Source organism: Notechis scutatus, chromosome 8 (assembly GCF_049901735.1).
Source record: "Notechis scutatus isolate UNSWTSFEM ecotype Mainland chromosome 8, rNotScu1.2, whole genome shotgun sequence".
NCBI lineage: Eukaryota > Metazoa > Chordata > Lepidosauria > Squamata > Elapidae > Notechis > Notechis scutatus.
In genome coordinates this window covers 8,082,338-8,096,239 of record NC_142016.1, presented here as the reverse complement: position 1 = coordinate 8,096,239, position 13,902 = coordinate 8,082,338, and the positions used below count along the sequence as shown (strand labels likewise).

Sequence of the window (13,902 nt, the reverse complement as noted above, 5' to 3'; positions counted from 1 at the left end):
AGGCTGCCAGCTTTCCAGCCGACAAGCCCAGCATCTTAACCACTGTGCCATCAGGCCACGCCTATACTGTAGCAAGAGCTATCTATAAATGCCACTGAATTGTTATAAAATATCATGAAATCCATATTAATGAAGAATGAATTGATTCATTCTCTGGTTGAAAATATACAGTTTATAGTAGTTTAATAATAGTTTAAACTATTATGTAAAAGTAAAAAGTTGAGGTTTGATGTTAATGCCTTTGTCATGCCCCTGTTGGAATCTGATTCCAAGGGGGAGGCCAAGCAGCTGACAGGGAATGGGAGTGTGGCTCCAGTGGCTGTGGAAGAAACTGGGGAAGGGCAAAGTCCGGCTGGGCAGAGCAGGGGAGAGGTAGAGCAAGGCAGAGGGAATTCAGAGGAAGATCCAGGCCCACCCACTCTTCATCCTAGGGCATGCAGGGAGGAACGGAGAAGGGAGCAATGTGAGTTGCATGGCTTACAGGGGAGGAAAGGGCCCTGATTCCCTTCATTAGCTCTAGCTGGGAACACAGTGTTTAAAAAGGAAGATTACGCACAGCAACTTGTGGGAAGCAAATCATGAGTTATCTTTTATTGTCGAGGCTTATCTGGGTTCCTGGCGTCTTCCCAACTGTGTGTGTTTTGTTGGCCTTTGAAGTCTGCAATTCCTTATCCTGCCTGTTAATTGCTGCAGCGCAGTTTGTGTGGATTTTTATTTACAGTTTACATGTACTTTGTTTTTGGACTGAATTTCCTCCACTTAAAGACTATTCTTGGGAGAGTTTTTTCTCTAGCTGAAGGTAACTGGATATTGGGGGCAAAATTAAAGGGACTTTTCTTACTTATGTGATTGTGTTGCCTTTGTGTCATGCCCCAGGTCATCACAGCCTTATTCTACTGCACCAAAGGGAATCCGAAGTCAATGCCTTTTCTTTCTTTTCCCCCTTTTCTTTCCCCCATTTTTCTCTTCCCCTTTTCCTTTCCTATTTTTCCTATTATTTACTTTTGTATTTTCTTTGCATGCTACATTATAAACTAATAAAAAAATTAAAAACAAAACAAAATATATCCAAAATGGATAAATTACCCATCTCAAGAACCTATCTTTAATGTCTGGAATTATATAACATTTTCCAGTTTCTCTTTTTGCCACCTTCCATGCCTCGTACAACCATAATTCCTCAAATAAATTCCAGAGTTTTGGGATAGCATTCAACATTATGTTAACATCTTTTAGGGACTTCAACTATTTATGTCCCTTTAAATACTGTTCCAAAAGTATACCCATCCATTATATGGAACCTCAAATGTTTAACACTTACAACAAAGAAAATGCGATGTTTTGGAGAAGAGTCAAAAGTCTTGGCTTCTTCCCAAGGATCTATCAAATGCTAATGATTAGTCAGGAGAAGAAGACAATATGCACAGTCATTGAGTTAATTAAGATTTATGAATCATATAGATGAATAATTAAATAATTATACATAATTATATTCCCCACTATTACAATTATTTCATATCAATATGTAATTGGGATTAAATGAAGTTACATTCCATCCTGATCCTGTCATTTTTTGGCTAACTTCACTAGTATGAAAAGTCTACCCCCCAAAAAAAACCTCACAGGAACTTGTACTGGAGTCAAAATACATTTTTGAATGATTTACTTGTAAGTATCAAATCCATCAATACCAACTTAAGATTTTTAAGAATCTACAACCATCTATTCATGTGGGATTTCAAACTTTGGGGGCAAATCCAGAGCATTTGCAACTTATCAGATCATTGACAGATACAAAAAAATCTATTTCTAAATCAAAACTGTGACCCTGAAGGCAAAAAATCCTTTTTCAAAAGGCAACTGAACTTATCTGAAGATGTTTATCTTCTCATCTAAGAAGCATTTTCAGTTCAAACTGAAGATACTTCTTGGATGAGAACTGAAATATGTTCAAGAAAAAAAAAACACAGAAAGTCCAGTTGTGTTTTGAAAAAGCCCTATTGGGACAACTATGACCTGGATGACTGAGAATCTCTATGTGATGACCCGGAGTGTAACACAAATGTAACAAAATCCAAAACGTAAATAAATGTCCTTTAATGCCTCCAACTTGGCCCCACTGTTCAATAATTCTCAGTTGGAAACAAAACGTACTCAAAAATAGTCTTCAAAAGAAAGCAATACAGTCCGAACTTAATGAGCAGATAGAGGGGAAATAAAAAACCAAACAAACTATAATGAAGGAAATCCCACAACGGACCAGGATAAGTAATTACCAAATTCAAGGAGATAACAAGGCAGTCTGTTGGAAGGATGCCAACCAAGATAACTTCAGCCCAAAATAAAACACACTTTGCTTCTGGCAAGGCTGTGTTGTAATCATCTCTCTTATATACTAGTCTCCCCAGCTGTAACCAATGAAGAGGATCATGGCCACTTCCTCTCTTGTAAGCCAAGTTGTTTCCTTCTCCATTCCTCTCTGTGTGTCCTAGGATACAGAGGGGATGGCCCTGGTTCTTCCTCTGACTGCCCAGCTGGCCTCTGCCCTTCCCCAGCCTCCTTCACAACCTCCGGAGCCACACCTCCACTCCCTGTTGGCTGTTCCTCCTCTCCCTCACAGTCTGACTCTACCAAGGGCATGACACTCCATAGACGATCAGAACTGTGATATTTTGGGTTTCCTCCTTTGACCAGATTCAGAATTCATTTCTTAGGTTTACAGTTTATCATTCTTCCAGACCTTGTCCAAGAGAAGCATTTACCATCCAGATTCTTAGAATATATGTGGCTGATATAGTCCAGAGGCATTTTGACAGCCTGTTTTGAAATGGTCTCCAAAATGGCTACAAGTAGTCCTTGACTTATGACTGATCACTTATTGACCATTCAAAATTCTGATAGACCTACTTAAGACCCAGATTTGAAATTCTGATGCTCACCTCCGCTGGTCAAATGACTGCAGTTTGGGCACTCAGCAAACCAGGTCATATTTATGGCTGTTTACAGCATCTCGTGGTTTCTTGACTGCATTTTATGGCTGTTTTGCTGAAAATTGATATTTACTTCCGGCTTTCAGCAAAACAATACACAAGAGAACTATTGACACCCATAACAAATTGCGCTGATGGTAAACCACAGAAAAGGTTGTAAAATCGAATCACTCACATGACCAGCCTTCTTTGAAACCATCACAAATGATGACCATGATGAATAGGTTTCACTACACTTGTAACTTGAGAACTCCCTGGAGCGTGGGAAATCTTGCCTGTTCATAAAACAGCTACCAAGATAGATTTGACCTGTCACAAGGAGCTGTTCAACCAGATGATGAGTTGATGAGCTTCTTCCCCGATCTCCTCTCTATTTCCCAATGGTGAACCTCTCCATTTTTTTGTATTTATATCAGAGGATATAAGAAACTTCATGGTGCTCAAGATTGTGCATGCCCTGGTAGAAAATGCTGTAGGATCAAATCTTCCACTGTGGAGGTTTAACAAAAATAATATAACAAACCAGTTGTTGTTGTTTTTCATGTGACAGTAGTTGAGGATCTGATATAGCCAGACACGTGCTTGTTTCTGGATATGAATTCTTCTCTGCAGTCCAGGTGTGGCTGCCAAAACTTTCAATACTCTACAGAAGTTCCAGGTCAAGGAATTGGTCAGCACATTCCCCTTTCACAGGAATATGCTGGGTTTGGTCTCGTAAGATTGTTGCCTAAATTACTCTGTGTGGTACCAGCCAAAACCACAGAAACTGTAATGTACTGTGGCATTTTCTGGAAAGTTTTGACTTAAACATTGCTGAGAGTTCGTCTTTGAAAATGCCACGAGCAATGGAAAGAGGGGAGAAAAGGAATTTTTCAAAACTGAGATGGTTTCCAGAATCACTGAAAGAACAAGAAGTATCTTGTGTCTTCCCTTTGCACATTTGTGATACAACTTATGTGGAAATTGGGGTATTTATTTATTAAATATATATGCTGCTCATTTCATTGCCCAAAGCAACTCTAGTTTAGACCTTCTTGTCAATAACAAAAGCATCTGGTATCCTTCAGATGTTGGTCGATCACTGTAATGACTTCTGGTAAATGTGGGCTAAAATAGTTCTGGCTGGGAATAAAAGGAGTTTTAGTTCAAGTGCAATCTTGAATTAGAGAAGACATCCGTGTTCCTGAAATTGATGGATGCTATTGCTAGGAAATGATTGTAGTGGTAATAACATAAAATAGCTTTCTGAATAATTTCAAAATTGTTGCTGGTCCACCCAACAGAATTAATAGCAAGCAAGGAAGAACAGTCTGTTTCAGCTTCAGATTTTTTTAGTAGTTTTCTCATAGTAGTGAAATTGGCCAAAAAAAGTAACAGGATGAGGAAGGAATGTAACTTCACTTAATTCCAATCAAATATAAATGTGAAATAATTGTACTCATGGAGGATATAATTATGTATAATTAATTGACACAATATCTGTGCAGGTTGTGTTCTTCTATTGACCTATTAATATTTAGCATTTGGTAGACCCTTGAGAGGAACATGGGAGCTGCAGCCAAGACTTGTGAGGGCCTAATTTAGCCCTGGGGTCTCAGGGAAGAATAGAATAACAGAGTTGGAAGGGACCTTGGAGGTCTTCTAGTCCAACCCCCTGCTTAGGTAGGACCACCACTTCAGACAAATGGTTATCCAACATCTTTTTACAAACTTCCAGTGTTGGAGCATTTACAACTTCTGGAGGCAAGTTGTTCCGCTGATCAAATGTTCTCACTGTCAGGAAATTCCTCCTTAGTTCTAAGTTGCTTCTCCCCTTGATTAGTTTCCACCCATGGCTTCTTGTCCTGCCCTCTGGTGCTTTGGAGAATAGCTTGACTCCCTCTTCTTTGTGGCAGCCCCTGAGATATTGCAACACTATCATGTCTTCCCTAGTCCTTCTCTTCATTAAACTAGACATACTCAGTTCCCGCAACTGTTCTTCATATGTTTTAGCCTCCAGTCCCCTAATCATCTTTGTTGCTTTTCTCTGCACTCTTTCTGGGCACCTCTAGAGTAGACCCTTTTGGAAATCTTTCCCCTTGCTGATTCCTATGGTGTATCTTCCTTGCCTCTTTACCTGGAGAGGCTTCCCACTTCATCACAAGTGGTGGTGTGTAATGGTACGTGGGAAGGACCTTGAGAGACAGAAGGCAAAGTGGCAGACTAGGCAACCTTCATGCAAAAGATACCATAGAAGTAGGGGGGAGGAGGCAGGGCAGCGTTTCAGATGCGACCCTCCCTAGTTTTCTAGAGTGCAGAAGGAAAGGAGAAATACATTCAGATTTGCAAGAGTCCGTTGATGTAATCTTACAAAAAAGATACAGTTGTACTGCTGGTTGTGCTTCTTGTTTGGACTACCTTGCAGGAATAATACAGGGGTAGGATTCAAAAATTTTAACAACCAGTTCTGTGGGTGTGGCTTAGCTGGTGGGCGTGGCTTGGTGGTCATGTGATTGGGTGGACATGGCTTGATGGTCATGTTATTGGCTGGGCATGGCCAACTCAATATCACTCATATCGAGGCATGGATCTCCTCGCCTGGCCTCTCATGACTGTGGGGATGCTGCAACAGTCGTAAGTGTGAAAAATGGTTATAAGTCACTTTTTTTCAGGGCCATTGTAACTTTGAATGGTCACTCCACACAAGCAAAGTACCAGCAAAGGAGAGGGAAAAAACTCCAGAGAGGTTCCTGAGACAGGAAGTCTAGTCCTGCCAAGAATGTGAAAAGGGTTAACAGAGGCAGTTTCTGTAAGCAACACCAGAATGTTTCCTTCCCGCCTTCCTTACAGGATTAGGCCAGTAATTTCTTCTAACAACCAGTTCTCCGAACTGCTTAGAATGTTAACAACCGGTTCTAGCAAATAGGTGCGAATCTGTAGAATCCCACCCCTGGACTAATATCAATCTTGGAAGCCTGAATGTATTTTTTCCTCCTTTCTTTTCAGTCTCTGGAAAACTAGGGTGGGAAACACTTCTCATATCTCTTTACCTATATCTTTAGTAACATATACAGGTAGTCCTCGATTTACGACCCCAATTGAGCCCAAAATTTATTTTGTTAAGTGAGCTATTGGTTAAATGAGTTTTGCCCCATTTTGTGACCTTTCTTGCCACAGTTGTTAAGTGAATCACCGCAGTTGATAAGTTAGTAACCCAGTTGTTAAGTGAATCTGACTTCCCCATTGACTTGGCTTGTCAGAAGGTTGCAAAAGGGGTTCAGGTGACCTTGGGACACCGTAACAGTCATAAGTATGAACCACTTGCCGAGCATCCGAATTTTGATCATGGGGATGCTGCAAAGATCGTAAGTGTGAAAAATGGCCATAACTCACTTTTTTCAGTGCTGTTGTAACTTTGAACGGTCACTAAGTGAATTGTTGTAAGTCGAGGACTACCTGTAGTTTCATATCTGAATGTACTTCCTCCTCCTCCCCCTTTATCTTCTGTGATCAAAGGAAGGACTGATCTGAGACATTTATTCATGTTACTTCCTTGACCCTGGCTCAAGCTCCTCTTTATGACCATTGCCTTAGTAGTGCTTCTTCCTCCTGTCCTTCAAGGACATTCCCTCTGTCCACTACAGTAACCTCTTATTTAATGTCACATTTGAGGTCTCTGAGCTTGGTTGTTTTCTTGCAGACATTTCATTTCCCAAACTAGTTAACATCATCAGTACTGCAGCACCAGCACTGATAATGTTACTTTGTTTGGGTAATGAAATGTCTGTAAGAAAACAACCAAGCTGAGAGCACCAAGGATCCCACAGTTAAATTCTGAACTACAAATATTCTCCTTTGTTGTCACATTTGCTCAAATTCTAGCCACCCATCCTTTCTCTCTTTACACCTTTTTGATGTCTCCTTTTCTCTGTCCTCCTTTCTTTTTCGCATAGCCTGCCAGAAAATGTCTGAGTCAATTTGGCTGCAGAGAGCAGGAAATTAAACGAAGGACCCGTGTGCCTCTGGACGTGTCTCTTCTGCTTCTGCTCCTCAAATCAGAACCGCTGAGTGTTTCAAGTAACAAGTAAGTAGGTTTGCTGTACTGCTGTGAGTTTGCTGACACTACAACCAGTGTCCGTTACAAGTTGTTTTCACATCTGCCAGACAATAACAGAAAGTTCACCAAGTTAAGATAATCCCTTTTAAGAGATTCAAGGCCATCAGATAGTGTCAGATATTTTTGAGTCTTCCAAAGCTACAAATTCATACATTGGGCAGTAAGATTGGTGAAAATGAAGTCACTTATCTATAATAGGATCTATCAGATAGAAACTCAATACCTGGATAAAGAAGAAATGTTTCTTGTAGGGGAATCAGCTTGGAAACCAGTAAGGACCACCTTGCTGCCTAAAGTACAAAGGCCTTAGAAGACATTGTCAAGAGTAGAGGAGATGGCCATGGAGAAACTAGACTGAGAGGGACAGTTGGATAAGCAGCCCAGGAAACAGAAAATGTAAGGAAATGAAATTAAACTGATCTCATTCACATTGGAATGTAAGAAGGAAGGAGACATTCAATCAGGCTTTCCTGGTTTCCTGAGCTTAAACGTGTGTGTTTTTGTAATTGTGGTCTAGTTTCTTAAAGTCAACTTCGAGAGGAATGGGACAACTCGCTGTAGCCAACTCGCCATGGCCAATTTGCCATGGCCAACTCATATGGCCAACTCGCCATGGCCAACTTACCATGGGACAACACACTGTGGGACAATTCAACAATTCAATTGAATGATTTAAAATAAATAAAAAATATTTTAATGTTTGTCATTCACATTTCATCTTCATTGGCATCCTCTTTTTAAAGATTCTATTCCATTATTTCTTCAATATTAATGTAACTCTTCTCCCGCAGCGAGTTGGTTGTGGCAAATTATCATAGACCTCCTCCAAGAACTAGACAACAGGGAATGGTTCTTCCCCAGCCCTCAGAGACCAGGAGGTGCAAGACTTGGTTGGGATCCTGAATTGCATCAGGTTCCCTCACAGCAAAACTGGCACACGGCTTGTTGCCATAACTATTTTCACATAATTTCACATAAAGCTGCTGAGAACCACTTTAATCTGCCCTGGGTAATAGGCTGAAGATGAAAAGTTTTGAAGTGAGATTTTCAGGCAGATGGATTTTTGATTCTTTCATTGTTGGCAAAATGCCCGCAAAAGGAATGAACATAAAAAGAGCAGAAATCAGAGAACATACAAAGATATTGATTGTAGTGTCCAGTTCAGGATCCCAGCATTATTGACTTCAGCATTGTTGGCTGTTTATGGATGGCTTTCACCAAAATACATTATCTTGATCGTTATAAGGAATTGTGTATTTTGTGATCAAATGTAGCTTTCTGATACATCTTGGTGGTGGTGTTTACATCAAGGAGGACAAATGGTTCACAGTTTAACAATCAATTGTCTGTTCTCTATTTTTCCCCAGAGGTGTGTTCTGTGCTGTTTTCAATCCTGGTTTTGCTTGTTTAAAGTTCCCTTGAAACTGAGTTTAGCACTTGGTGACTGTTAAGGACATGTCTTGGTCACTTTCGTTGCAATAGTATAGAAATACTTCACCACTGATCTCTTCTGGGTTGGTTTGATCATCTCCATCCAGCCTCCGTTTCTGGATTGGCTCCCATCCAAGCACTAACCAGACCTGATCCTTTCTAACTAGCTTTCTAACCCAGATTGATTCTGTTCTTGTTGAATCTTTCAATCAAAAGCAGACACATTGACCTGCCCTTCTAGATCCTTAATAACATAATAACAGAGTTAGAAAGAACCTTGGAGGTCTTCTAGTCCAACTCTCTGCTCAAGGATGATACACCTATATCATTTCAGACAAATGGTTGTCCAATCTCTTCTTAAAAACTTTCAGTGTTGGAGCATTCACAACTTCTGGAGGCAAGTTGTTCCACTGATTAATTGTTCTAACTGTCAGGAAATTCCTCCTTAGTTCTAAGTTGCTTCTCTCCTTGATTGGTTTCCATCCATTGCTTCTTCTCCTGCCCTCTGGTGCTATGGAGAACAGCTTGACTCCCTCTTCTTTGTGGCAGATCTCTTGCTAGACATATGCATATTGATCTTACCATTGACAAAATTCATGAAAGTCAGAAGTGTCCATAAGTAAAACCAGTTTGGTACTGCATGAACCAGAAAGAGGGCTGAGAAAATATCTACAAGACCTCTCACATCGTGGATATAATCTGTTCCAACTTCTCCCCTCAGAATGCTGCTATAGAGCATTGCATGCCAAAACAACTAGAGATAAAAGATTTACATAAACATTGAATTCCCGTAGCACTGTTTCATTTCTCATCTTTTCTCACCTTTTCATCTTTCCTACTATCTTCTCCTATTGGTTTCTTATGGTTTTGTAACAACTGTTGTTTGTAACTTACGATTAGTCATTGTAATTATGATTATGAACTATGAACTTTTACTCGCTGTTTATATGTACACTGAAAGCTTCTGCATTGCAGGCAAATTCCTTGTGTATCTGTTCACACTTGGCCAATAAAGAACTCTGTTCTATTCTATAAAGGCTATAGCTGGTAACATGGTGTCCATCAGAGGTTTAGATTTGACTTTCAACTCTAGTCAGCATGGCAACTGGCAAGGGTGATGGAAGTTGTAGTCCAAACATTGAGACTTTCTCTCTGGCGTGGAGCTCAGTGGATTTTTCTGAATGCATATATTTATAATGACTGCTTTCTTGGGAAAAAGTGGAGGCAGTGTTCTTGGTCCTTTGGAATAAATTTGAGTGCACATGGAGTAGTATAAGGAGTGTCTTCATTACTGTACTCTGCATGGCCTCAAGAAAAAAATAGGAAGGTGATATTAAGAAATTTCTCCTGTGGTTGCAGTGGAATGAAAAATAACCCATTATTTTAAACCTCCTGTAAAAGTCTCACAGAGACTCAGAGTCCACTCAGGTCTGCCATATGATTCCTCTTCTGCTCCCTTCTAGGATGATGACTCTATGGCCTTGGTCTCATGGCCTTTAACAGGCTTCCAGAAAGAGCCTTAGAGATGCTGTGAAACTCAGCTTCGAGTCTCTGCGAAACATTTGCACGTGGTCTTGCTGTACCAAAACTTCAGGTAAAGTCACTTGCTTAGCTGCTATTTATCAGGAAGATGCTTTACTTGGAGGGTTACACATTTGTTTGACTTAAAAGAAGTCCAGGCTTGATTTTAGAAAAATACCATTTATCGAAGTAGAGAGAATAAGCTAGATGGTTTGACCCATTGATCTGCCTCTGTATGAAGCTGGGTTTGATCCTTGTATCTCAACCATTCTGCAGGTAAAAGGTCCTCTCATTTGGACTGAGAATATCTACATCTATACAACTGGGTTAGCAGCAGTACAGAAATGGTTTGCTATGGTCTTATTTTGGGTTTTGTTTGTAATTTCCCCAGATTGCCGAAAAGCTTGATTTGATGCAGTCATTTGCTGAGGCCAGATAGCATATAGTCTCATTTGTTTCTTTGTTCATTCATTCATTCATTCATTCATTCATTCATTCATTCAGACAAGTTTTTTAGTTTCATGATTTTTTTTTTAAAAAAATTGCACTGAAAGCTTTCAGGAAAATATGCACGTCCTTTGTGCCCATGTGTGCTGATGTGTGTTTGTGTGCATTTGCTCTTCTGCACAATACAATTATATATAGCCACACACAATTCTATGTGCATTTTCTGAGTTTCAAACTATATTGCAAAACACTTTGAAATGCTGAAGCAGGAACAGTGTAGTTTCTGTTGGGCGAATAACAGAGGTGCCTTTTCAATCGCTGAGGGAAGGTTATTTTTTCTAATCTCATTAGGATCTCTTGGTGATTTCCTTCACTGTCTCCCAAAACAGTGGTCCCCAACCTTTTTATGCGCGCCCGGTACCGGCATCAGCTAAGCGCCGCCATCTTGTTTGATGAAAAAGTGCTTCCGGTGAGCTTTCTACCGGAAAAGCTCACCGGAAGCACTTTTTCATCAAAACAAGATGGCGGCGCCTAGCAAACCAGCGGTAGGATTTGTTCCATGGACCGGTACCGGTCTGCAGACCGGTGGTTGGGGACCCCTGTCCCAAAAGACATACACCAGGCTCCACCAGTTTGATTAGGGAATTCTGGCAATGGAAAGCCAAACCTATCTGGAGAATATTAAGCAAGGAAGCTGAATAGAAAGTTCATTTTGCTGAAATAAAAGATTCCCGAAGGAATCAGTGAAAATCCAGCATTCATTTCCAGATCCATCTTTATTTCAGGGGCACCTCTGTCATCTGCATGGACCCCATAGTCATTGCAAGAAAATAAAAATGAATTTGCCATTTCTTTGGAGATGTTCTGCTTGCCAAGAAAAGATGGGGATAGTGTTTCAGAAAATAACCTGGGGAATTAGAGGAGTTAGGAAATGGCCTTTCTAGCCTGTCCTTATTAGTCTTTATTATTATTCCATACCCAGTATAGCAGCTTCTTCGTAAATAGTGGAAGTTCTCCATGGCAGCTATGGTAATCATTTATACACTTCTGTTTGTTTTACAATAGTGGCGAATATCTTCTGTTTGTCATGGCCATGAAGCCCAAGAGGGCAATACAGCTACATCTGGGTCATTGTCACCCATTTAGCACTGCCAGGGAGCATGTGTAGCCTAAGGAATGTAAATATACACATCCCAGGATAATGTTGCAGGATCCAATCTGGGCCGGTCATCGGGACTAGAGGTTTAGTCTTCCCAATGTCAGCGTTCCAAAGAAAGAGACTTTGAGAGTATCTTCTTCCCAAAAATCCACTTTATTAGAGATGTCATATTGGCATATCTGAGGAAAACCTGAATCTTAAGAGTTCTGGGTTTTCCCTACCCTAAAGAAAATCCAAAACCCAACCCCTGCACCCAACCATCCATCACATGGTCCAACTGGAGGCTACCCCCAGTCACTCCCCTCCAGGTGCAGGGTAATATGTCCTTGACTTTCTGAGAAAGGAATGTTGTTGTGGCTAATCTTCCACCGCTCCTTGAAATTCCCCTCCCAAATTCCCAGGCACTGAATGCGGCAGCCCAGAAGCCTCAAAGAAAAATGGCTTCCAAGCTGACACCCAGCTTTCGAACTTGTGTTGGAGCTCATCCTCACGGGACTTATCTCTAGCAGAGTGTGTGTCTGAGGATGGGCTCCAGCACGAGTCCGAAGGCTCAGAAGACTAAATCTCTGGTTCCGGTGAATGACCCAGATTGGATCCTGCAGCTTAAAGAATGTTAGGCATGCGGGCAACTATTGTGACAGGCCACTGCCGTAGCCCTGTGGTAGTTTTGTATATAATTACATGAATTGTGTGTGTGTGTGTGTGTGTGTGTGTGCTTTCTTCTCTTCTGTCATGTTCTCATCATACACCAAATAATGAACAATAAGAGCAGTCATTGTGGCAGAGTGATGATGGGTCTGGATTAGGAGCAGAGACCCAGATTCTAGTCTCCCTACCTGCCCCCACCCCCACCCCCAGCCATGGAAGTTCCCAGGATGATTTTGAGCTAAACTCTCTTTCTCAACCAACATTTCCTCAGGGGATTATTGTGGTGGAGAAAAATAGGAGGAAGGAACACTATGGATGCCCTCCTGGACATCTGGGAAAGAATATGGCCCTCTTTTCTCTTCTACTCTTTAGAAATTAACTTCCCGGGGAGGGGGGGAGGGGGCTGAATAAATGGTCCCCTTTTGGAAAGGAGATAATTGAAGGAGACCATTTTTCACACCTCCAGGAATGTAAAATGAACAGAATTCTCCTTCTGGTGACTGCGGCAGGTGTATTAAGTCCTGGAAGAACACAGCGAGCTGATGTTCTTCCTAGCTGATCCAGGGAACCATGCTCCAAATAATTACCTTGGTAAGCCTTGCAGGCAGCCTTCAGATATAGTATGCCCACTGAAAAGATGGTGTTGATCTGAACCATCATGGCAGAAAGGTGTATCTTGGTATAAAACCCAACAAGTATCTTCCTTCTCTGCCCCCCTCCCCTTTTTGTCTTCTATCTATCTATCTATCTATCTATCTATCTATCTATCTATCTATCTATCTATCTATCTATTTATTTATTTTGTCGAGCAATTATAAGACAACAGGTATAAGTATAAACATAGCTATGGATACATGAAATGGATACATATAAGAAAAATTAAAAATGAAACAATAGGACAGGGACGGTAGGCACGTTGGTGCGCTTATGCACGCCCCCTACAGACCTCTTAGGAAAGGGGTGAGGTCAATAGTAGACAGTCTTCCTCCCATTCCCCATTCCCCATGCCCCTCCCCCTTCCTGCCCCCTCCCCCTGTCCTAACCCTCTCAACCTCACCCTCCCTCTCAGCCTGTCCCCAACCCTCACCCTTTCATCCTCACTCTTACTCTAATCATCTCACCCCCATCCTAACCCTAACCCAAACTCAAACTCTCACTTATCCCTCTAACAGTTGGCTATAAAAAGAGGGAATCCAGGAGCCCCACGGGAAAGCAGCTTACCTCCAGCAAGGCATCTTTGCTGTGGTAACTGATAACTGACAGTAACTGACACTTTAGCCTGCAAGGATGAAGTCACAAAGCCAGGAGATTTTCCAAAGAGGTGACTCATCTCCCTTCTCCACCTGTCCAAGGTCACCTGCTCCTCTACCTTTGTGACCTACACCCATGCCACACAAAGGTCTCTAGGAAACTACCAAGCCAATTACCAAAGCTGCCTATTTGTCTTTTTTTTTGCATGAAAGACATAGCTCTTTGGAGGTATTTTATAGTTAGTTTCTTGTTATAGAAGCTCCACTGTGCTTCAGCACTGCTGAGCACCTTCATATCTGCTGTTTGCTTTCTAAAGTCAGGGGTTGGAAGCTGACTTGACTGTATTTAGGATAGCCCTT

At 41.3% G+C, this 13,902-nt stretch overlaps 1 protein-coding gene across 8 annotated transcripts in view; it reads left to right on the top strand.

Annotated features, from left to right (window-relative positions):
* COL8A2 (collagen type VIII alpha 2 chain) overlaps positions 1–13,902 on the top strand; it is a 165,565-nt gene that overhangs the window by 111,994 nt on the left and 39,669 nt on the right. For 4 of the 8 annotated variants that reach the window (XM_087970558.1, XM_087970551.1, XM_087970549.1 and 1 more), the window contains exons 2-3: positions 6,923–7,053; positions 9,981–10,111. The exons of 1 other annotated variant lie outside the window; for it this stretch is intronic. The gene's annotated coding sequence lies outside the window, so the exon portion shown is untranslated. Of the gene's footprint in view, positions 1–6,922; positions 7,054–7,337; positions 7,483–9,980; positions 10,112–13,902 lie in introns of all 8 variants that reach the window. 3 more of the 8 variants (XM_087970550.1, XM_087970555.1, XM_087970554.1) reach the window with 3 other exon arrangements.